Source organism: Mus caroli, unplaced genomic scaffold (genome assembly GCF_978045245.1).
Source record: "Mus caroli unplaced genomic scaffold, Mus_caroli_1 scaffold_13, whole genome shotgun sequence".
In the NCBI taxonomy this organism is placed as follows: Eukaryota; Metazoa; Chordata; class Mammalia; order Rodentia; family Muridae; genus Mus; species Mus caroli.
In genome coordinates, this window is record NW_028227268.1 from 93,343,229 (window position 1) to 93,367,402 (window position 24,174).

Consider the following 24,174-nt stretch of genomic DNA (forward strand, 5'->3'; position numbering starts at 1 on the left):
CCTCACCAAGAAACATCTATAGATACTGAGACACAAATAAATATTTGCACATACAGACACTCAGAAATCTGCAAAACACAACTATGGAAACCATAATATATATACAAAAGACCTGTAATAAAAGAAAGAAGGAAAGAGAGAGAGAAAGAGAGAGAGAGAGAGAGAGAGAGAGAGAGAGAGAGAGTTTTACAGTAAATTTCCATCCAAATATGCCCCAGCAATGAAAACACAGCACAATTAATATGAATACATGCTGTGTGCTTACATTGGGCAGATCTACCACTACATTACCATCTTCCACATCTATGAGACCCCTAAGAACTTGCGGTTTCTCCAGGCCCTGTGCTTCTGCTCTGCATTTCTACTTCTTCCTCCTCTTCTGCGTCCTCTCCCTCTTCCATTTTCTCCTTCTTCTCGCTCCTCATCTTCCACTCCACCACGTCTCACCTTCTCCTCACCTTCTCCTCACCTTCCAGTGCACGTCTCTAGAGTTACATGACCATATACTATTAAATCAGTGACAATAACTTGCCTTTCTCTGTGCTTGCTATGAATGCTTGAACACAGACAACCCCAATATCCCAACCATATAGATTTATTATTGTTCCCACAGTATTAATATAGTATTTTTGTAGTGTTATAATGAAATACTGGGGACAGATTACTTTAAAAAGAAAAGGGCTTTATTTTGGCTTGTGATTCTGGAGGTCTATGGTAGAGGGACACATCTGTTGATGGCTTTCTTGCTGGAAAAAAATCCTGGCATGGCATAAGGCACCATACAGCAAGAGATAGGAACTACCCAATATGTGTCTGTGTGTACCTTGTACTCTCTCCCCCTCTCTTTTAAAGCCACTATTAATTCAATAATGGGATCTCTACCATGATTACCTTTAATCACTTTAAACACAAGGCAAAGAAAGTCTTCTATAAAATATAAATAATAAAATATCACTACTATTCTTAAACTGAGTGCCTGAAATCCAAATTCTGTCAGCCCCTTTATGTGCTGGGAACTTTAAGATATGATGGGAACCTAGACAGTGTAGATACATTATTGATGCTAGGGAATCTTAAGAGATTGTAAAGAGCTCTCAGGATCAGCTGAAGTTTTCCTTTGTGTTGAGTTCTATCTTCCTTGTTGCCTAAAATGCTTCAGTGCCCCTACCCCTCATTTACTGCCTATCTACTTCATAGCTCTCTTGATTCTTCAACCCCCACTAATGAGAAGGTTGGGTTTCAGACCTACACTACCACTTGTCCATCACCTTGTGGGAAGCTTCAGGTGTCTGGTTAGTGAACAGATGATGTCACATCTCATTAGGCCTGTTGGGATGATTAAATGTAATGAACAATTTGTGTAAAGGGTTAGTGTCCTGCCCAGAGCATAGCAAGAGCCCAGTATATTAGAGCTTTTTATTGCTATCAGTGACCATTAGCTTTGTCCTGTAGTTACTGTGCATGGTAGGAAAGTTAATATATGCACACATGTTTTATATCAACTAGTAAATAATGATGAGTAAAAGTCACATCATATTATGTCACTTGGAAATTTCTCTATTGCAGTTTCTGGGAAATGCCCTTCTCTGACCGTATCACTCATCTTATAAAATGAGATGTATCCTACCACAATTGAGGTCTATGCTTATTTCTGTTTTATTGTTACAGATGCCATCTAAGTATATAACAAAATCCTGTATTTAATTGCAAGAAAGCACCAAGCTTAAGTTTAAATTTTTAATTTACATTTTAAAGTCTCCCCTTTAGTTAATGTTTTAAATAATTCTCATAGCATTACAAATATTACAAATATAATCAATTTTTTATATTCTTTAAAGCCCCTTGCACATCTGGGGCAAAATTATGTTTACTTTTAGGAGTTCATCTAACTGGATAAGAAGGGGAAAAGAGGTTGTGGGTTTTTTCAAGTTTTAAGATGTAGTAAGTAATCAAGTGTCTGTCTGTGTGCATAGAAGGAAACATAATCCATATATATAAACTGCTCATATAAACTGCTCCAGTTTATGCTTAATTGAAAGCTAGCTTGACTCAACTGTGACTTCAATATGCACTGAAAAATTGAGGCCACCATGGTTGAAAACCTATGATTTCCATGCTTATGAACTATAGGGAAGAGGAATCTTACATTATGAGCCATCCCAGGCTCTGTCTCAAATCAACCAACCAACCAATAAAAGCAGGCAAGACTCTCAACTTTTCGGGGAGGAGGGAAGGATTTAACAAAACATAAAAGAGTTTTAAAGGTGAGATTAAAATAACTCATGTTTTACAAAACTGAGAGTTGACATTCCCTTGACCAATACAGATGATATGTGGAGGGTGCATTGTAATATAGTTGTGCTGACATCACATATACTATTTTGGATACTATTGGATATAGTATTAGTAAAGTAAACCCACATAACAGCCAATTTATTTTAAGTAATTCAAACAAGGGTATTCTGTTCACATTTCACAACCTATATCAGATTGTCTCAATAAGGATAGATCTTTATGTTTTTGTTGTAGTTGTAAATTATGCATGAGCATAATTACCAGGTTATAAAAACAGTATAACTACTAACACAACCATTTCTACATAGTTCCATGTTTCCAAGGTTGGAATATTTTACTGTAATACCAATAGTGAATGTGTATAACCCACTTTGCTACACTGTGTGTGTGTGTGCATGTCCATGTGAATGTGTGCATGCATGTGAGTGCTCCATGGCATATATATGGAGGGCAAGGACAACTTTGTGGATTTGATTCTTTTCCTCCACATTTCCATCTCTAGTTGTCAGACAGATATGGCAAGTGCTTTACCCAGTGAGCCATCTCAGCCCTTAGTGTCACAGTTGGTTATCTTCCTGCCATTTAGGGTATGGCTATGGAAGGAAGAGGTGGAATGGCCATCAGGAATGCTGTGCTTAAGAAGCTAGCTGGGATTTGTATAGAGCTTTTTGCCTTCATGACTTTAATCAGTCTGGGGGTTAGGAAATTGACAATGAAGAGAACGACAGAATGGCTGACCTTTATGATCTCTGCTTATTCCTGGAGAGACCCCATTGCTTGCATTTCATTCTGCTCCATCACCAAGAGAATCATTCCTCCCTTTAGACTCTGGTTCCAGCCTTTCATAGATATTCTTGTCTTCAGCATGTAAGGTAGCTTGGGATGTATTGGACTGGGGTCTCAGAGATCTTGGCCAGTCTTGCTGTTGACAACACAGACATAAAAGTGTTTTTCCAAGGGACAGTGGGCACATTTGCAGATCTGTAGGTGAGCCAGAGACCAGACAGTGTAGCCACACTAGACTCTAGTTCACCCTCAGATGTTCCCGTGTGTGCTCCTTTCTTACCTTTCCCAGTGTGCTGTGGAGAAGGAAGTGGTTGTACCTTTCTTAGGGAGCATGGCTGGAAGGTAAATAGTTTTCACATGGTAGAACACACACATTCAAACACATACACATACTCTGACACACATACTCACACTTTCTCTTACACTCTCACATTCACACTCACATACTCATAACACACACATATATACACTCACACATACATTCACACACAAATGCACATACACACTTTCTCAATACCCATACTCACTCTCACATATTCACAATACACATAGTTACAACACACATACACTCACACACACTTACACACACACTCACATACACATACTCACAACACACATACTCACAAACATACACATATTCACATACAAACACACACATATTCACACACACATACTCATATACTCTCTCACACACATACACACTCATACACGTTCATACCCACAATCACACACACACACACACACACACACACACACACACACACCTTTCTAGTATACTAAGGAGTTTCTGACAATTGCTGAGGATGCCATTGAGTTCAGATTTCAGTGAACAAAGAATTGGAATTCTTTTCAGTTTTTGAATTTCCACACTGAATCCAGACTCCCTAAGATGCTGTTCTCTAAAGCCCAGGCTAAAATCTCTCCCTTACTTCCTTCTTTCCTTCTTTCCTTCTTTCCTTCTTTCCTTCTTTCCTTCTTTCCTTCTTTCCTTCTTTCCTTCTTTCCTTCCTTTCTTCCTTCCTTCCTTCCTTCCTTCCTTCCTTCCTTCCTTCCTTCCTTCCTTCCTTTCTTCCTTCCTTCCTTCCTGCCTTCCTTCCTTTTAGATCCCTTCCTATACAAATTCTTCCAAATTTTAAAAACACAGACCAAGTGAAATTTGTTAAAGTTGGCTTTTTATAAATTTGAAAAATAATCCCATTCTGAGTTTCTCTAAGTATTTGAGCCTGTGGTGGTTTGAGTATACTTGACCTAGGAAGTGGTACTATTTGGAGGTGTGGCCTTGTTAGAGGAAGTGTGTCACTGTGGGCATGGCTTTAAGACCCTCCTCCTAACAGTGTGGGAGCAAGTCTTCTAGCAGCTTTCAGATGAAGATGTAGAACTCTCAGCTCCTTCTGTACCATGCCTATGTTGTGCCAGATTGAGAAAACCCCAAAGAGACCACCAGGAACCACAACTCCAATGCAAGCACATGAGAGTCTTTATTCAAGCTTGAGCTTGGGCCACAAACCTTCCTGATGCAACAGGATAGGAGAACAGCCCCATGGTCTAGGGGAAGAGAGTTTATAAAGGAAAAGATCACAAGTTGGAGTTTCCAAGCCTTGGCATTACTTGAGAGGGTAAAGAAATGTTAGCCTTTAAGCCAGTTGTTTTACAACACCTGATTAAACCACAAGGAGCAAGCATACATCAAAAAGGAGCATCTTGACCTGGAAAAGATCTGGTTTTCTTAGCACACTCTGTTGTTATCATCTAGCTGCAGCTGCTGGGTTTATTTTGCAACTGCCAGGGACATTTTGTGTTTTTTCTTAGATCTTAAGGGTGGGGGCCATGCCCCTCTAAGGGCAAGTTAACTTAGAATGTAGTCTTAAAAGCAAAATGGAGTTTATTCTGATACCTCAGTCCCTTCACTGCCTAGATAATGCCCTGCTCCTACCTTGATGATAATGGACTGAGCCTCTGAACCTGTAAGCCAGCCCCAATTAAATGTTGTCCTTATAGGAGTTGCCTTGGTCACGGTGTCTGTTCATAGCAGTAAAACCCTCAAGGCAAAGCAGGCCCGTAGAGGGGAGACAGAAAGTGTAGCCCATGAGGAAATGTGCTATGCTACTAAGGAGCTCAATGAGTTTGCTAATTCATTCAAGCAGAAGTCTGGGGAATATGTGTGAGAATGGAGAATTGGAGGAAGACAGGGCACTTGCTATGGATTGAACCACAGGCCCTGTACAGGTTAGTCAAATAATTGAGAGAAGTGTGCTGTTTTATTACAAAATGAAAATATCTTTTAAAGGTCGTTAGGCTAACAACCTCTACCTGGAGAATTGGGAGAAGACTGGCTTCCACATGGTTAGGAGGAAGGTTTTAAGGCCACACCCACAGTAACAGTTCCTCCAACAAGGCCAAACCTCCAAATAGTGCCACTTCTTGAGCCAAGCATATTCAAATCACCACAGACCCCTAGGTCAGCTAGCATCTGACTCTGATTTTGGATCCAGAAAGAAAAAAAGTTTGTAGAGGTGAGCAGGAGGAGGTTTGGCTTACTCTATAAAGATGAGCCATGCCAGGCGTGGTGGCGCACACCTTTAATTCCAGCACTCAGGAGGCAGAGGCAGGCTGATTTCTGAGTTTGAGGCCAGCCTGGTCTACAAAATGAGTTCCAGGACAGCCAGGGCTACACAGAGAAACCCTGTCTCAAAAAAACAAACAAACAAACAAAAAACAAAAACAAAACAAAACAAAAAAAAACAAAAACAACAAAAAAAGATGAGCCGCAGGTAAGCCAGCCAATCCCCTCCTGTTCCCCAGCCCCAGCTGGGTTCTAAAGAGTGAAACCACATGCAGGGAAGAAGGAGTTGATATATGTAGATGTCAGTGCTTTCTCTTTCCAGTCTATCTTAATTTTCATGAAAAAAAACTTGGCTCTGTCATGCACCAAGAGTGGGAGTCACTGGGCATGGGATAAACAATGGAAGTTTCTAAGTGTATTTGAAAACTGACCAGAGGAAGGTAGAATTGTGATAAAGACTCTGTACTTGTACACCTGGATCTGAGTCCTGGCTCTGTGGCTTCCCCAGTTCTTGTCCTCACAGAGTCTTGGAATCTCAGAGTCCTTTCCTGTGATGAGAAGTCTGCTTACTCTAATAAGTACTCTTACTTATTCTACTTACTCTCAAGCTCTTGAGAGTTGAGACAACATGTAACGTAGTACATAGCAGTCTACCTTTAAGCAGATGGTGACAGTCATCTAAGCATTAATGAATGCTATGGACTTTAATGATAAAGTGGAGTGGACTAGTAACAAAAAGCCATGTGTATTCTTTAGGTCTCTCAAATCAGACTTTATAGGATATTTGCTTTACTCAAGGTAGCCTGAGTGTAAATGAATGTATACAAATGTTGTTTACATTTGGTTTATGTAACAACTTCCTCTACGTTTAATTTTAGGACTGACAAAAGTAGTTTTTGCCACATCCCCTTGGCCAGGCTGAAACTTCCCAACACCTGTGTGGTGGCTTGTGCATGTGATGGCCTACTTGTTTTTTATCCTCACCAAATTCAACACACAACATAGCTGTTGGCCATGATTAACTCCATGGTCAACGCTAGAGTCAAATAAAGTAAGTCTTCTCTTGTGTATGTTGTGCTCAAATTAGCCAATTCACAATGACACCAGAAAGCCCAGGGGTTCTTCATCATAGGCCTTAACAATTTCTTGAATTTCTTCATCTCCTGCTTCTGGTTGAGGGTACCTGGCCTGGCTCTCCTCCCTCTGGAGCTCATGTGAGGTTCTGTGAGATCTGTGAGATCTGTGAACAGCGTGCATCTTCTGCTATTTGATGTTCCTTCAGTGTTTGACCTCCACATATCTCACCTAACCCACACACTTGGATCTGGCCTCTCTCTCAGTGAAAGCAGAATGCAGATAGGAGTTAGAAGGCATCTGCCTGTTTCCTATGAGGGTCACCTGGCCACATGTCAGGTCCCGAGGCACTAGGTTGTCTAGTAGGATAAAGAAGTATGCCATGAAAGGCACAAGTGAACATCCATGTTTGCCTCTTGAGACTAGACATGGAAGGGCTGGAGTGGACAGCTGCTGCCCAGACGTTGTGTAGTAGAAGATACAATAGTGTGAATGCTAATGAAATAAACAAACATAATTTTCACTAGTTTTAAAACACTGGTTATTTGGCTAGTTTCTACTACCTCTCAGTGTATCATACTGCTGTGTCAGCCACAGTTTCCACAGATAGTTGTTTCTCAAGTGCATCATATCAGTGACATATTGCTGAGCTCATTCAGAATACTCTAAGCAGATTTGTTCCGAGGAAGCATCTTCATTGTGAACTGTACTCTGGATTGTAGGATAAATGAGGAAACACAGAAAGTATTATGTGACGTAGGCTCTCAACCTGAGAACATGGCCACACATGCTCTTCACAGTTACTACACTTTAAGGCCTCAAGTCTGTCTGTCTCTTGATGTTCATTATCTTCCCACTGACAGTGGGGACATGAGACTCAAAATTCATTGCATTTTTAAAACTGTGCAAAGCTTTGTTTGTTTGTTCTTTTTGGTTTTTTATTTTGTTTTTTTTTGTTTTTTGTTTTTGTTTGGTTTTGGTGATACATCATATCCATGTTAAGATCAGAGCCTCATAAAGTAAATGCACATTTGTAGTTTAATTTCTAAGCTTTGGGCAAGCATTCTCTGTACTCATAGATCAGTGCTTTGCTCAGCCATCAAGAGAGAACTTTCCTCCTTCTCTGGTAACAAATGCAGAGGCCCACAGCAGACACTAAGCAGAGTGAGTGACCTCGAAACATTCAGCCCTAAGTGAAATCCCTCCCCTTAGGGCTCTACAGAAGAGACTGAAGAAAGAGGGTAAGAGCCAGAGGGGATGGAGCACTCCAAGAAAACAAGGCCCTCTGAATCAACATGAGCTAAACTCATATGAACTCACAGAGACTGGGGTGGTATGTACAGGGCCTCTGCACTGCTATTGTGCCTTCTAGTTTTTAGTATTTTTGTGTGATTCCTGAGTGTGTGCTATGGGTCTCTGATTTTTATGCCTTCTTTTGGGCTCTTTTCTTTCTGTTTGTCTTGTCCAATTCTGTTAGCTTTTGTTTTAACTTATTATATTTCATTTTATTATTATTTCTTAGAAATCTGTTTTCTTGTTTTCTTTTTAAATTTTGTTTTTTCAAGAAGTGTGTTGTCTTATGAGGGACAGAATGGGATAGATCCAGATTTGGAGTAAGGGGAGAAACAGAGAGGAGAGGAGGAAAAATCATAATCAGTACATATTATGTGGGAGGAAATATGTTTTCAATAAAAGGAAAAAATTATAAAAACAACATAGGTCTAGAGGTGAAATGAACTAGGTCATGTGTGGTTCCTGCTCCCCTGAGCTGTGCTTGGGAGTTCAGCTGATATGAGAAATAAATAGACAGTCAGGATGACAACACAGGGAAGCCCCTTGGGATGCTCAGTGCAAGTCTGTCTCTCTCCTTTCCGTCTTAAGATAATGTCCTGGAGAGGTGCTGCCATGATGGGAATGAATCCTGATTTTTACTGCAGCTTACATACCTCCTCAAAGAAAACAGATCTACAAGTGTTAGCCTCTCCTGTACTGTAACAGGTATTTTATAATTGAAGAGAGCTCAACAGTTCAAACCCTTCAGATTTCAGAAGGCATATTCCATAAGGACAAGGAAGGATTATATGAGGTGCATGATTTAAAACACAACTTCTTGGCATTCAGCAAAGTGGCAGAGCCCCTGATGTTCTCTCAGCATCTCATACTAACATCCTCTCTGTGTGCTGCGGTCACTGAGAGCAGACATTTTTCACAGGGGACCTGTTCTGAAACTCTAGTGATGTCTACCTTTCAATTTACATTTCCAGAGTCTTGCTCTGGACGCGCCACGGAGCAGCTCCTGCTTTTAAACCATGCAGGGGGCCAGCCCCAGGGTGGGATGTTCTTCTTTCTTGTCGGTTCTTCTTGAGGCAGCATTGGGGAAGAGCTTAGGTGGAGTGTAGGACTTTTTTGAGAGATTTAGGGTTGCTGTATAATAAAACGTTTACTTATCTAAGCCTAAATTACTATGCGTTGTAGCTGACCTGCCTTCTGAGATCCTCTGAGGCCAGAAACTGCAGTTTCTGGCACCTAGCACCTCTTCTTCAAGCCACAAAGGATTAAATAAATAGCCTTGTCTATCTCAGCAGGAACTGCTGGGCTCTAACTTTCAGCCTGCTAGTCCAAAGTTGAAGTCGCAGGAAGAGAAGACACTTAGATAAGGGATTATAGAGTTTATTACCAAGTTGTAAAAAAGTTTCCTATGCAAGCTATCTAAGGGGAAAAGCAGAAAGATCCTAAGTGGGGAAAGGCAAAAAGTCTTCTCTATTGATCTTAGCACGCTCATCTCTTTGTTCTCAGTACTTAGACATCTTTCAGAATACATGATCACGTGTTACAAAGTTCATTACAAGTTCACACAAATAATCAAATCACAAATTGAAATAGAAGTTTATTTACAACAGAGAATGTTTACATGCATATCCACTAGGGGTAATTATCTGGCTAAACATCCATCATCTCTCTCAGTTCAACAGGTTCACTGAAGGTTTAAAACCATAACTAAGTTATTAGTGAAGTTTTGTGTAGATAAACCCAGTCGATATTTTATCTTCTGTCCTAACACCTATAATAAATCATTAGTTCCCTTTTAATGACCTTTGGTTAATTGTTTTACAACCTCTTGGAATGTGCTCTGGGTAGGAGAAAGTCTGGTTATGATCTAGGAGCAACTGGTGACACTTGGGAGACTGACAGAGTTCTCATTGCAGCTTTGACTATCAAAAAAGGACCTAATGGCAGTCCCATTATAAAAGAGCTTAATAATCACAGATATAATCATAGGATCATCATTAAGACTTAAGTCATCTATTTGTCTATATAGCATCACTACAAGATAGTACATCTTCGTGGATCTGCAGAGATCTGCTTCAAAGGGGGTGTGCTCTTACTTAGTGATTGTTATCTATTTTTAATAATAACAGGAAAAGCATATTAATAACAGGAATCTTTCCTAAAATTAGTCCCTCACAGCCTTGCTTAATGAGAGCTCACCCGTCGCAGATTATATAATAATCTGAGGCAGGCCACTTCAGGATGATCACCTGCTAGTTATTAGCTTGTCCCATTATGGCTCCTGACAAAACCATTCATTTCTTATCTTTGTTTTTGGTTTTATTTAAATCTGTGAGCTGAGAGTGTAGGATGAAATTACATAGAAATATCTTTTTCTTGATTTCACTGTAGGAAAATAACATGTCTTGTTTGACACAAAACATCCCATTTGGTCTCTAAAAGTTTCTTGTAGCATTTGTTACAGCCATTCTCAGACACTGGGATGTTCAAGAACTTCTAACATCTACACTATTGCCCACAGCAAACGTGAAGAATTCAGAAGTGTAATGTGTAGGAATAGAAGGGAGTATAAATTACAGCAGGAAAGAGAAAACAGTCATATATTCATCTGAAGGCTATATTTCTTTGTTCCTTATTTATTTTTAATTATTTTTATACAAAATTAACAGATTTCATAATGGCATTCTTTTTTTTTTTTTTATGAATGAGGCAATTTATTAACCCAGCATCCTTTGTTCTAATGCTTCTTGTTGGCAGCTGCCACCTGTCCAGCGATCCTGTCCAGATCTCTCTGTCCCTGAGGTGTTAGCTTACGGCCCCCATCTTGGTCCTTTTCCACCATTTTCAGCCCCTCCAGGGCTTGGAGGACCCGGCGGGCCACACTCTTAGAGCCTCTGCTGAAGTGGCTGGGTCTGACACCATTTCTCTGCCGTCCTCCATAGATCTTGGTCATGGAACCAACCCCAGCACCACCTCGGAGGTACAGGTGCCGTGCTGTGGAAGCAGCTCGTGTGTAGAACCAGTTCTCATCATATGGGGCAAGCTCTTTATGTTTGGCCAGCTTGACTGTGTCCACCCATTCGGGGACTTTCAGCTTCCCGGACTTTTTGAGGAAGGCTGCCCGAGCTCTGACGAACTCCTGCTGGTTAACGTCTTTTACAGTAACTCCAGGCATCGTGCGGCCTCCGCGCTGCCAGCCAGGGGAAAGGGCCATAATGGCATTCTTGTTTAAGTAAAATCACTGTACTTGTTCATATTTACTCTGACTGTTCTCTCTCTCCCCCCATCCATCCTTCCCCTTCTTAGCCCTTCTAAATACCCATTTTCTTTTGTCATTCATTTTGGGAAGAATGAAGACTGGAACTCGATATACTGTGTCTCTCTAGTTTTAGCCTACTTTGTTAATGCCCTTGGGCTGTCTCCAGCTGTATTGGTTCTAGTTTCTCTTTTTAGTAAGTCATTATAAAGATCTTTGGGGATGATTGCCAAGATTCTTAATAGAAACTTGATAGCTAAACTAACTCCTGCTTGGAGCTGTGACTCTGCACTCTGACCTAGCAGTCTTGCTTTCAGACCCTTACCCCAGTGAGTTAGAACCTACATTCTCAGACAAGGCTACGCAAATCATAACAGCTGTGTTTATAACTACAAAGGGCATGTAGGAACTTTTGGAGGTGAAGTATACTATGGTCACATGATTATAGGTATTTGTCAAAACTCATAAAACTGGACAATTCAGAAAGTCAATTTTCCAGTATGTAAATAACATTACTTCTAAAATTAAAGGTATTTGTTATGCTACAGTTTGTATCTTTAGTGTCCATGAACGGTCCAGATGGCAAAAGCTTGGTTTCTTTAGTGTGATCCTATTGGAAGGTAATGGAGATTTAAGAGGGAGAGCCTACAGGAATTCTTTTAGTCATTGGAGTTGACCCTGTTAAAGAGACAGTAGAACTCTAGTCCCTTCCTCTCCCTTTGAGGTCCTGACTACAAGGTGAATTCATTATGAGTCCTTACCTGTATTTGCTGCCTCAACACAGACCCAGGCTCAGCAGGACTAAATTTTCTCTTAATTTTTTCAACTATTTGTATATATTGTGTCTGAGTGTGGGTTCCTGCACATGGGTGCAGGGCCCACAGAGGCCAGAAAAGGCCACTAAGTTCCCTGTACCTGAATTTGCTGGTGGTAGTTAAGTGCCCATGTGGGTGTTAGGAATCAAACTCATGTCCTCTGCAAGAGTATTACTGTGTTAACCATGATATTTAAGAGTTTTAAAGGGACACATTAGCTGGGCTTGGTGGCACAAACATTTAATTCCAGAACTTTAGAAACAGAGGCAGACAGATCTTTCTGTGAGTTTGAGGCTACCCTGATCTACATAGCAAGTTTCAGGCCAGCCATTGTTACATAGTGAGTCAGGGTCCTTCCTCAAAAGCAAGACAAAAGAGCAAACTGTAAACCAAAATCAAACAAAACTACATGACTGGAACAGACAGATTGTCAGAGGCAGCCAATTAGAAAACTGAAGTAAATATAGAAGTGATAAAAAGGAAAAAAAATATCCAAACAATTTGTTATAGTATCTGGCTGTGCTGGCTAGTTTTGTGTCAACTTGACATAAACTATAATCATCTGAGAAGAGACATGCTCAATTGAGAAAATGCCTTCATAAGATCAGGCTGGAGGCAATCTTGTGTTTTCTTCATTAGTGATTAATATGGACTGGTCCAGTCCATTGTGGGTGGGACTATCCCTGGGCTGGTGATTCTAGTTTCTACAAGAAAGCAGGTAGAGCAAGCCATGAGGAACAAGCCAGTAAGCAGCAGTGCTCCATAGCCTCTGAATCAGCTCCTGCCTTCAGATTCCCGAAGGCTTAGCTATGTCACACTGAGTTCCTGCCATTACTGCTTTTGATGTGGAACTGTAAGTGAAATAAACCCTTTGCTCTCCAGGTTGCTTTTGGCTGAGGTGTTTCATCATAGCAATAGTAATCTAATTAAAACACTGATTTAGACAAAAAATATTGGTTTTGGGTTGTGAATATTTCTTGGTGGTAGGTGCTCTGCCTTCATCTGTGAGGTTCCAGGTATGACACACACACTTCTGCCTATCTGTAAACACACAAACACACATACATACACATATACACATATATACATATATACACATATACACATATATACACACATACACATATATACATATACACATATACACATATACACATATATACACATATACACATATACACATATACACATATATACATATATACATATATATACACACATATATACATATGCATATACACATATACACATATACACATATACACATATACACATATACACATATATACATATATACATATATTCTTCCAACATTTGGGACAGGAGAGAGGAGGAAACCTAAGTATTAAAAAAATCTTTAAAAATTTTGTTTTCTTTTATTTTTATTATTATTATTTTATTTCATGAGTCCTACAAGAATTATTTTTTAATTAGTTATTTTCTTTATTTACATTTCAAATGTTATCCCCTTTCCCAGTCCCGACACCCAACCCAAAAATCCCATTCCTCCTCCCCCTGCTTCTATAAGGGTGTTCCCCCACCCTCTTTTATTGTTATTGATCATTTCATTCGTTTACATCTCAAATGATATCTCACTTCCCAGTTACCCCTCCACCAACCCCCATCCCATAATATCCCACTTCCCAGTTACCCCTCTGCCATGCCCCCATCCCACTCTGTCCTCTCCTCTCCCTTTTGCCTGTATGAGAGTGTTCCCCTGCCCACCCACACTCTCCCGCCCCACCACTCCATCATCCCCCTATGCTAGGGCATCAAACCTCCCTGGGACCAAGGGCCTCTCCTCCCATTGCTGTCAGGCAAGGCCATCCTCTGCTACATATGTATCTGAAGCCATAGATCCCTCCAGGTACACTCCTTGCTTGGTGGTCTAGTCTCTGGGAGAACTGGGTGGTCAGGCCAGCCTATGTTGTTCTGCCAATGGGGTTGCAACCCCCCTCTGCTTCTCCAGTCCTTCTGCCAGCTCCCCCACCAGGTTCCCTGAGTTCAACCTGATGGTTGGCTCCAAGCATCCACATCTGCAATGGTCAGTTGCTGGCCAGACCTCCCCAGGAACTGCCACTCCTATCCTCAAGTGCCTCTTGACCATGGCAACAGTGTTGAGTTTGGTGTCTGCTGGCATGATATATCCCCAGGTGGGGCCATTCCCTGGTTGGCCCTTCCTGCAGTCTCTGTTCCATTTTTTGTCCCTGTTCTTCCTTTGTATAGCAACATTTCTGGGTTAAAAAAAAAACTTTGAGATGGCCCCATCCCTTGACCAAGGGCCATTTGTTGTTCCAAATGAATTTGCAAATGTCTCTTTCTAACTCGATGAAGAATTGAGTTGGAATTTTGATGGGTATTGCATTGAATCTGTAGATTGCTTTTGGTAAGATGGTCATTTTTACTATATTAATTCTACCAATCCATGAGCATGGGAGTTCTTTCTATCTTCTGAGATTTTCTTCAATTTCTTTCTTCAGAGATGTGAAGTTCTTGTCATACAAGATCTTTTTCTTGGTTTGTTAGTCACACCAAGATATTTTATATTATTTGTGACTATTATGAAAGGCGTTGTTTCCCTAATTTCTTTCTCAGCCCTTTTATCCTTTGAGTATAGGAAAGCAACTGATTTATTTGTTTGAGTTAATTTTATACCCAGCCACTTTGCTGAAGTTGCTTATGAGCTCTCTGGTAGAATTATTGGGGTGGCTTATGTATCATACCATATCATATCATATCATCTGCAAATAGTGATAATTTGACTTCCTCCTTCCCAATTTGTATCCCTTTGATCTCTTTTTGTTGTCTGATTGCTCTGGCTAGAACTTTGAGTACTATGTTGAATAGGTAGGGAGAGAGTGGGCAGCCTTATCTAGTCCCTGATTTTAATGGGATTGCTTTGAGTTTCTCCCAATTTAGTTTGAGATTAGCTATTGGCTTGCTTTATATTGCTTTTATTATATTTAGGTATGGGCCTTGAATTCCTGTTCCCTCCAATACTTTTACATGAATGGGTGTTGTATTTTGTCAAAGACTTTTCCCACAATTAATGAGATGATCATATGGTTTTTTTTCCTTTGAGCTTGTTTACATATTGGATTACATTGATGGATATCTGTATACTGAACCATCCTTGCATCCTTGGATTAAGCCTACTTGATCATGGTGGATGATCCTTTTGCTGTGTTCTTGGATTCAGTTTGCAAGAATTTTATTGAGTATTTTTGCATCGATATCAATAAGGAAAATTGGTCTTAAGTTCTCTTTCTTTTTTAGGTCTTTTTGTGGTTTAGGTATCAGTGTAACTGTGGCTTCATAGAAAAAAACTGGGTAGTGTTCCTTCTGTTTTTATTTTATGGACTAGTTTGAGGAGTATTGATATTAGCTCTTCTTTGAAGGTCTGATAGAATTCTGCACTAAAACCATCTGGCCCTGGGCTTTTTGGGTTGGGAGACTTTTAATGATTGAATTTGTTTCCTTGGGGGTTATGGGGCTTTTTAGATAGTTTATCTGATCCTGATTTAACTTTGGTACCTGGTATCTGTCTAGAAAAGCATCCATTTCATCCAGGTTTTCTAGTTTTCTTGAGTATAGACTTTTGTATTAGGCTCTGGTTATTTTTTGAATTTCCTCAGTTTCTGTTGTTGTCTCCCTTTTCATTTCTGATTTTGCTAATTTGGGTACTGTCTCTGTGCCCTCTGGTTAGTCTGGCTAAGGGTTTGTTTATCTTGTTGATTTTCTCAAAGAACCAGCTCCTAGTTTTGTTGATTTTTTTGTATAGTTCTTTTTGTTTATACTTGGCTGATTTCAGCCCTGAGTTTGATTATTTCCTGCCTTCTACTTCTCTTGGGTGCATTTCCTTCTTTTTCTTCTAGAGCTTTCAGATGAGCTGTTAAGCTGCTAGTATATGCTTTCTCCAGTTTCTTTTATGGAGTCACTCAGAGCTATGAGTTTTCCTCTTAGCAATGCTTTCTTTGTGTCCCATAAGTTTGAGTATGTTGTGCCTTCATTTCATCAAATTCTAAAAAGTCTTTAATTTCTTTTTTTATTTCATCCCTGACCAAGTTATTATTGAGTAGTAGTTCAGCTTCCAAGTGTATGTGGACTTTCTGTTCTTTTGTTGTATTGAAGACCAGCCATAGTCCATGTCCAAGTATATGGTCAATTTTTGAGAAGGTTCCATGATGTGCTGCAAAGAAGGTATATTCTTTTTTTTTTTTTTTTTGGTTTTTCGAGACAGGGTTTCTCTGTATAGCCCTGGCTGTCCTGGAACTCACTTTGTAGACCAGGCTGGCCTGGAACTCAGAAATCCGCCTGCCTCTGCCTCCCGAGTGCTGGGATTAAAGGCGTGCACCACCACGCCCGGCCGGTATATTCTTGTTTTAGGGTGAAATGTTCTGTAGATATCTGTTAACTCCATTTGGTTCATAACTTCTTGTAGTTTCACTGTGTCTCTGTTTAGTTTCTGTTTCCATTATCTGTCCTTTGGTGAGAATGGGGTGTTGAAATCTCCTACTATTATTGAATGAGGTTAAATGTGTGTATTGAGCTTTAGTAGTGTTTCTTTTACAAATGAGGATGCCCTTGCATTTGGAGCATAGATGTTGAGAAATTGACAGTTCATCCTAGTGGATTTTTCCTTTCATAAGTATGTAGGGACCTTCTGCATCTTTTTTTTTTTTGAGTTTGTTCTCAGATTATCAATCTTTTTTGATAACCTTTGGTTAAAAATTTATTTTGTTGTATATTAGAATTGCTACTCCATCCTGTTTCTTTGGAAGATTTTCTTGGAAAAAAATTTTCCCATCCTTTTACTTTGAGTCTGTCTTTGACTCTGAGGTGTGTTTCCTGTGTGCAGAAAAATGCTTGAGTCTATTTATGTATCCAGTCTGTTAGCCTATGTCTTTTTATTGGGGAATTGAGTCCAGTGATGTTCAGAGATATTAGGGACCAATGATTGTAGTTTCCTGTTACTTTTTTATTTAGAGGTGGAATTATGTTTCTGTGTTTCTCTTCTTTTGGGTTTGTTGTGAAAAGATCAATTTCTTGCTTTTTCTTGGGTGTTGTTTCTCTCCTTGTGTTGGACTTTTCCTTCCATTATCCTCTGTAGGGCTGGATTAGTAGAAAAATATTGTTTAAATTTTGTTTTATCTTGGAATACTTCGGTTTCTCCATCTATGATAATTGTGAGTTTTGCTGGGTATAGTAGCCTGGGCTTGCCTTTTTGTTCTCTTCGTATCTGTATGACATGTGCCCATGATCTTCTGGCTTTTAGAGTCTTTGTAGAGAAGTCTGGTGTAATTCTGATAGGTCTGCTTTTATATGTTACTTGACATTTTTCCTTACTACTTTCAATATTCCTTCTTTCTTCTGTGCATTTGGCGTTTTAATTATTATATGACTGATGAGAATAATTTCTTTCCTGGTCCCATCTGTTTGGTGTTCTGTAGGCTTCTTGTATGTTTATGGGCATCTCTTTCTTTAGGTTAGGGAAGTTTTCTTCTATAGTTTTGTTGAAAATGTTTGCTGGCCCTTTGAGTTGGGAATCTTTACTCTCTTCTATATCTACTATTCCCAGGTTCCATTTTTCATTGTGTCATGGGTTTCTTGAATGTTTTAAGATAGGAGCCGTTTGCTTTTTGTATTTTTCTTGATTGTTGATGTCTTCTATGGTATCTTCTACCACTGTGATTCTCTCTTCTATCTCTTGTATTCTGTTGCTAATGCTTGCATCTATGACTCTTGTTCTCTTTCCATCTCCAGGGCTGTCTCCCTTTGGGTTTTCTTTAATGTTTTTCTATTTCTATTTTTTAGAACCTGGATGGTTTTGTTCAATTCCTTCACCTGTTTGATTGTGTTCTCCTGTGTTTCTTTAAGGGATTTACTTGTTTCTTCTTTAAGAGCTTCTACTTGTTTATTTGTGTTCTCCTGTATTTCTTTAAAGGAGTTATTTAAGTCCTTCTTAAAGTCCTCTATCATTTTCATGAAATGAAAGTTTAGATCTGAATCTTGTTTTAAGGGTTTGTTTGGGGGTATCTAGGACTTGCTATGGTGGGAGAACTGGGTTCTGATGTTGCTAAGCCAAATTGGTTTCTGTTCCTTATGTTCTTATGCTTTCCTCTAGTCATCTGGTTATCTCTGGTGTTATCTGGCCTCCTTGTTTCTGGCTAGAGCCTGTCCTTCCTATGATCCCGTGATTCTGGATGTGTCAGAATACCTGGGGAGTGGAGCTGCCATTGGTGTGTGTGCTGTGTAGAATCAGGTCCCAGCTCCCAGAGAGCCAGGTGGGAACTGGAAGGTGCCTGAGTGTCTGGGTGAGTAGGGAATCTCCTTCCCTGGGTTGCAGGGTCTCTGGGCAGGGTTTAAAGTCTCACATGTGTAGCTGCATGTGTCTGAATACCTGGGGAGTTGAACTGCAACTGGAGTGTGGGGTGTGTGGGATCAGGTCTCTGCTCCTGGCAGGCACAGGTGGGAACCAGAAGGCATGTCAAAACAATCTTGTTTTCCTGAGAAAATACGAGGTAAATATGTATGAGTTGATTTTTAGTCCCAGTATATAGCTATTTTTGACAATCCCCATCTCAAAAGACATATACACTAGGCAAACATGTCTATGTATTTAATTCTTCTGTGTAGTTCAAGGAAGGCAAAAGATTATTGTGATCATTAAATTCTGATGAACTTTCCCCCACCCCCCACACTGAGAATTGCCATTCTAAGGGCTATAGAGGTATATACATTTCAGAGTATAGTAAAATTTTCTTTCCCTTACCAACAGGACCCCGTTCTTTTCTGACTCTTTGGGGTCAGATGTGGATCACTCTGTAGTACTGGACATAGCTGGCTCATGTGCAGTAGAAGTGGTGGTGTCCCTTACCTCCACTGAACTGGGTATGCAGTCACGGTGTCTGCAGCTACAGTCTTGGGCCTTTTTTCTTCATTACCACTTCCTCAGCAATGAAACATTTCTGCAGCCACTAAGAATAGTTCACTGCACCCCTCATGGGCAGTCCACTAAGTGCTTCCCACATCCATCACAAACACTCCGTGTGTCTGTGAAGACCACTCTACCTACACTTAACAGATGAAGTGTGACCAAGCTAGGAAAGATCAGGTAGCTGGCCATGGTGCTTGGTGACACAAAGAAGCTAAGTGAAGCCTTTTGGCTTTGGGCTGTGCCATTGATTACGCTTCCCATTTGTCCCCATCCAAAACCACGTTGCTACAAATTGTTCATGTGTTGAATTCAGCATCATGGACCTTTTTATTATGCAGCCACAATCTTTTAATTTATTTTTGAATATAATTTTCCTCTAATACATATTTTTTCTTTTTTTTAATTTTTAATATTTTTATTACATATTTTCCTCAATTACATTTCCAATGCTATCCCAAAAGTCCCCCATAGCGCCCCCCACTTCCCTACCCACCCATTTCCATTCTTTTGGCCCTGGCATTCCCCTATATTGGGGCATATAAAGTTTGCAAGTCCAATGGGACTCTCTTTCCATTGATGGCCGACTAGGCCATCTTTCGATACATATGTAGCTAGAGACAAGAGCTCCGGGGTTCTGGTTAGTACATCATGTTGTTCCAACAATAGGGTTGCAGATCCCTTTAGCTCCATATTTTTTCATAGCACTTGGTTTAATTTGAATTGTTGACTATACAATTTCATTATTAAAAGTATCAATTCCCAGTCTTCTTATGGCAGAAATATTTCGAGTGTATTCAGTCACCTCCAGTATTCAACAGAGGAATAATTGGACCTCCTAAGTTTCCCAACATCTGCAGCTGTTAAAGTTCCTTACACATAGGGACAATACTTTCTAGTCTTTCTAAGTACTTTCAATTATTTGTGTATTATTTGCCATACCAAACACCATGTTCATGTGATATAGCTTCATTATTTTGTTTAGGGAATAATAACTTTCTTAAAGTCTATACATGCTCACTACAGATACAATTTTGCCCCCAATTATTTCTGTGCTTGATTAACTCCATGGATGTGGAACACACAAATACTGAAGTATGTTGAATATTTGGGTGGAGAGGAAGGCAACACTGATCCAAGGTTCCTTGCTTCAGATCCTTCCTACTATACTTGTGAATTCCCTAAAGTGTCTAGCTCTGACACTTCCTCTAGGATCTTGTCTGTGTGTTCAGTGGCTCCTGGAAAATGCCCCCTTTCCTCTAGGTCAATGTGAAGTGAGCTCGAGGATTGACTTTAATAGTAAATAATTCTAAACATTCTTACATGACAAGTATAATCCTCATTTTTTTAAATGCCTAAAGGAGTTGGAGAGGGCAGGAGCTTTTAGCTAGCTTCATTATATTGAGAAGCCAGGACTTGGTCTCAGCTGTATCATATCAACTAACTATTCTCAGGACGCTGATGTTGTCTGGAGAAGTCATTGTACCAGCTGACATTGACACCGTTTCTTTCTCACAAGTAGCTGTTCCTCCCTCTCTGCTCTGCCATCCTCTACTAAGAAGTACTGTTGTCAGTTATTTTGCTAGATTGATTTTCTTTCTTGAACTAGATTGCAAACTTCTTGAGTTACAAAGAAGTATAGAAAATGCTGTTAAACACAGCTCTACCTCATGAATCTAAGAGAAAGGCAGAGCATGACTAATTTAAAAAGCACGGTTCTACACTCTTCCACTCCTGCAAAAAGTGTATGTACCTGGGCACCTTACTTAGTTCTGTCCAGTTTCATGTACAAACCATAGGTACGATGCTGTGCCTGAGGGTGAGCTGAGGACCTGGCAATAAGTTTAGAATCTAGTCCCTAGTATACAATTCTGCTCCCTGATGTTTGCCACTTGGTAATTGAGTGCATATGACTATCTAGACCTTGGAACACTGATGCATGTAGAGGTGTATTTTGCGCAGATATGCCTTGAGAATTTAAGGTAACTGATACTCATTTGGCTCTCGATGAAGCTGTTTCTTCAGTGCATGCATAATTTCTGCTTCATGAGCATACTTACCAGGATTACAATAAAGCCACATTTATTAAAAACATTGAGTATGAGATAAAATTATATAAGTGGTCAAAACTATAATCTTTCTATATGAGAATGTTTGAGACAAAGATTACAAAGGGGTTCTGAATAAAATGAAAGGCAGGGATGATTTAAACCTTTCTACTCTATAAATAAAACCCTGGGATATCATATCCAGCTTTCTGTCTACATTTCTAATTTTACCCAATAAAATCTCTGAGAAAATCAATCTAGTTAAGGAAGTGTTCTCCTAAAATTCCCCATTCTGTTCAATCTTTATGCATCATACCCAAAATAACACCATTGCAGCATAAAGAAGCAAAAATGACCTAATTATTTGAAGAACCAATTCCTTAAAGAAAAATGACAAAAAAAAAAAAAAAAAAAAAAAAAAAAAAAAAAAAAAGCCGGGTGTGGTGGTGCACACCTTTAATCCCAGCATTTGAGAGGTAGAAGCAGGCGGATTTCTGAGTTCAAGGCCAGCCTGGTCTACAGAGTGAGTTCCAGGATAGCCAGGGCTACACAGAGAAATTCTGTCTCAAAAAAACAAAAACAAACAAAAAAAGGAAAACCAAAAAAAAGAAAGAAAGAAAGAAAAGAAAAGAGAAGAGAAGAAAAGAGAAAAAGAAAGAAAGAAAGAAAGAAAAATGAAATATTCCCACTTCATAATTATGTAATTTATGTTATATCTTTTTGCAGAACACTGAGTGAATGGAGAGGTTTTATTTTGTTTTGTTTAATTCATGTTAAATATGCTTGGGAAGTCCATTATTTTATAAGATTTTGTATAGTAATAGAAATTGAATATATTATGCGCTCATGCACATACTTTTTTTTTTTTTTTCCTTGCTTGTTTTGTTGACACAGGATCTTCCTCTGATGCTCAGACTGGTACAAACTATTCTGTACAGACAAAGATGGCTGAGAACTTATGATCCTTTTGCTTCAGCCTCCTGCATTCTGGAATTGCAGTTGTGTGCCACTGTGCCTGGTAGCCCACACTTTTAAACAGCAGTCCTTGTCTTAGTGTCAAAAGACTTTAATAGGCTTTAGCATATGAGGGTTCTATTAAAAGTTTTATAAACTAATGTTTATTCCAGCCCCTTCTTAGAAAAAAAAATCTAATCTATTGAATTTTATAGCAACAAACTTTTGAGAGTGCCATGTAAGGCTGCTAAGTGATTGACATGGGTTGGTACTATGTGGACAACCGGGGCAACAGGACTATCAACTGTTTATCTTACCATGAGATTTCCTAACGTTACTCAAAATTCTTCACACTATAAAACTTAGGCATTGTTTATTTCTGGAACTTTCCACTTACTGTTTTTGGATCAAAACTGACCCAAAATTGACAAGCTGTGGAAAGTGAAATCATGGATAAACAGAACTACTATAAATGGGATTTTTGGAGACCATCTCTGCAGAATATTGTTGAAAAGTTAGTATTATCTCTTCCCACAGGTTTATGATGGGTGTAATTCAAAGGAATCTCATATTCTGAGTTAATTTTCTAAACAACAATGGCTTTTTGTTCTCCATATTTGTTTATGTGCCTCACTCATATCCCTGTGTAAGTGAGTGTGTGTGCAGGATGGGTTTTTCTTCTTCCACCATATTGGTCCAGGAGATAAAACTCAGGACATCAGGCTTAGCAGAATGTGCTTTTATCCACTGAGCCATCTTGTCATTCCCAAATCCCATATTTTTGAAAATATGTTTTTGTCAGTCCATTTAAATCTATATTGTCATTTATATAATACAAGCCTATAGTAGGATCAGAGAATTTGGGTCTTTAAATTTATAGACATCATGACTTAGAGTTTTCTAGAGTGTTTTTAGAGACTGTAGTCAGTCAGTGTGCTTAAATTTCCTGGTGGCTGTCACAGGATTCTTGTTCATACGCCCTTCTTATTAAATCATTAAGCATTGTTGCTTTCAGAGAGTGTGCAGGGTTTTATGAGCATCTATACTATAGGAAGGAGGGTGCAGTCTTGATTCACACCAGCTGCAAGGACAAAGGTTTCTCATGTTATCCTGTTCTGATTATTAGCTAGACAGTGTCACAGAACTCACTAGAAGGCATTATCCACAAAGTGATGGTTTACTGCAGCTGAAGGTCCAGATTACCATCTATGCAACATTCAAGAGGCTTCCACTGTCTTGCACCAGGGTGTGTCACTCTCCCAGCATCAGGATTTAATTGCCAACTTGAAGCTTACAGCAGTTCATCTTCTGGGTTTGCACTGTGGCTCTGTGATTGATAGTACAGATGTATAGCCTTGGTTTTGGGAGTCCACTGATACTGTATGGATCGAAGTCTTGTTATTGATTTCTCTAGTGTATCCACCCCAATCCTGAATTCATGAGGAATATGGTCAGCTCCCTTCCTGAGTCATATGGAAAGGTTATTACTCAAGACCTATAATGCAAGCAAAGATATTTCTATCAAGCATGATATTCCATTGGCACAGAGGGTAGGCCCAGAAGTGGAGGGCTATTCCTTACTGTATGTGGAGTGCATTCAAGCTGATGACTGCTTCCCATTCTGTCAAGGAAATTGATTTAAATAGTACCCTTGGCATTTTTCCTGGGTAACACTTTACAAGCTGGGACAACACTTGTTGAGGGTAATATGGATGAAATGGGACTGCTTCTCTCTAATGGGGATGGGGATTTCAGAGGAGTGGCAGTGATGTAGCAATGACCACATCCTGTATGGACACTAAGAGTCTTTTGCTTTTCTTGTCTTAGTAAGTTCTGTGCTTTCTGGGGACACTGCTTTAAGCTAGCTCCCCTTACTATTTTAAAGCAAAATTTACATGGATTGTTACTGTCCTCTTCAGATGATAATAAAACAAAAATGTCAAGAACTGGGTGTGGTGGTGCACATCTTTAATCCCAGTGATTGGGAGGCAGAGGCAGGAAAACCCCTGTGAATTCAATTCCAGCCTGTCCTACAAAGTGAGTTCCAAGCCAGACATGACCTTGTCTCAAAAAAGAAAAGCCTAAATACATTCTCAACATGAATAATTCACCTAGTTTGCATTTGTATGTGTGGAATTTCAAAACTGCAAATATTTAGT

The 24,174-nt window shown here is 39.6% G+C and overlaps 1 protein-coding gene and 1 pseudogene across 3 annotated transcripts in view; one reads left to right on the forward strand and one right to left on the reverse strand.

Annotated features, from left to right (window-relative positions):
* The window catches only part of Eml6 (EMAP like 6), a 296,634-nt gene that overhangs the window by 79,335 nt on the left and 193,125 nt on the right, over positions 1–24,174 (forward strand). The gene's annotated exons all lie outside the window — the stretch shown is intronic.
* On the reverse strand, positions 10,701–11,214 carry LOC110305610 (small ribosomal subunit protein eS19 pseudogene; annotated as a pseudogene).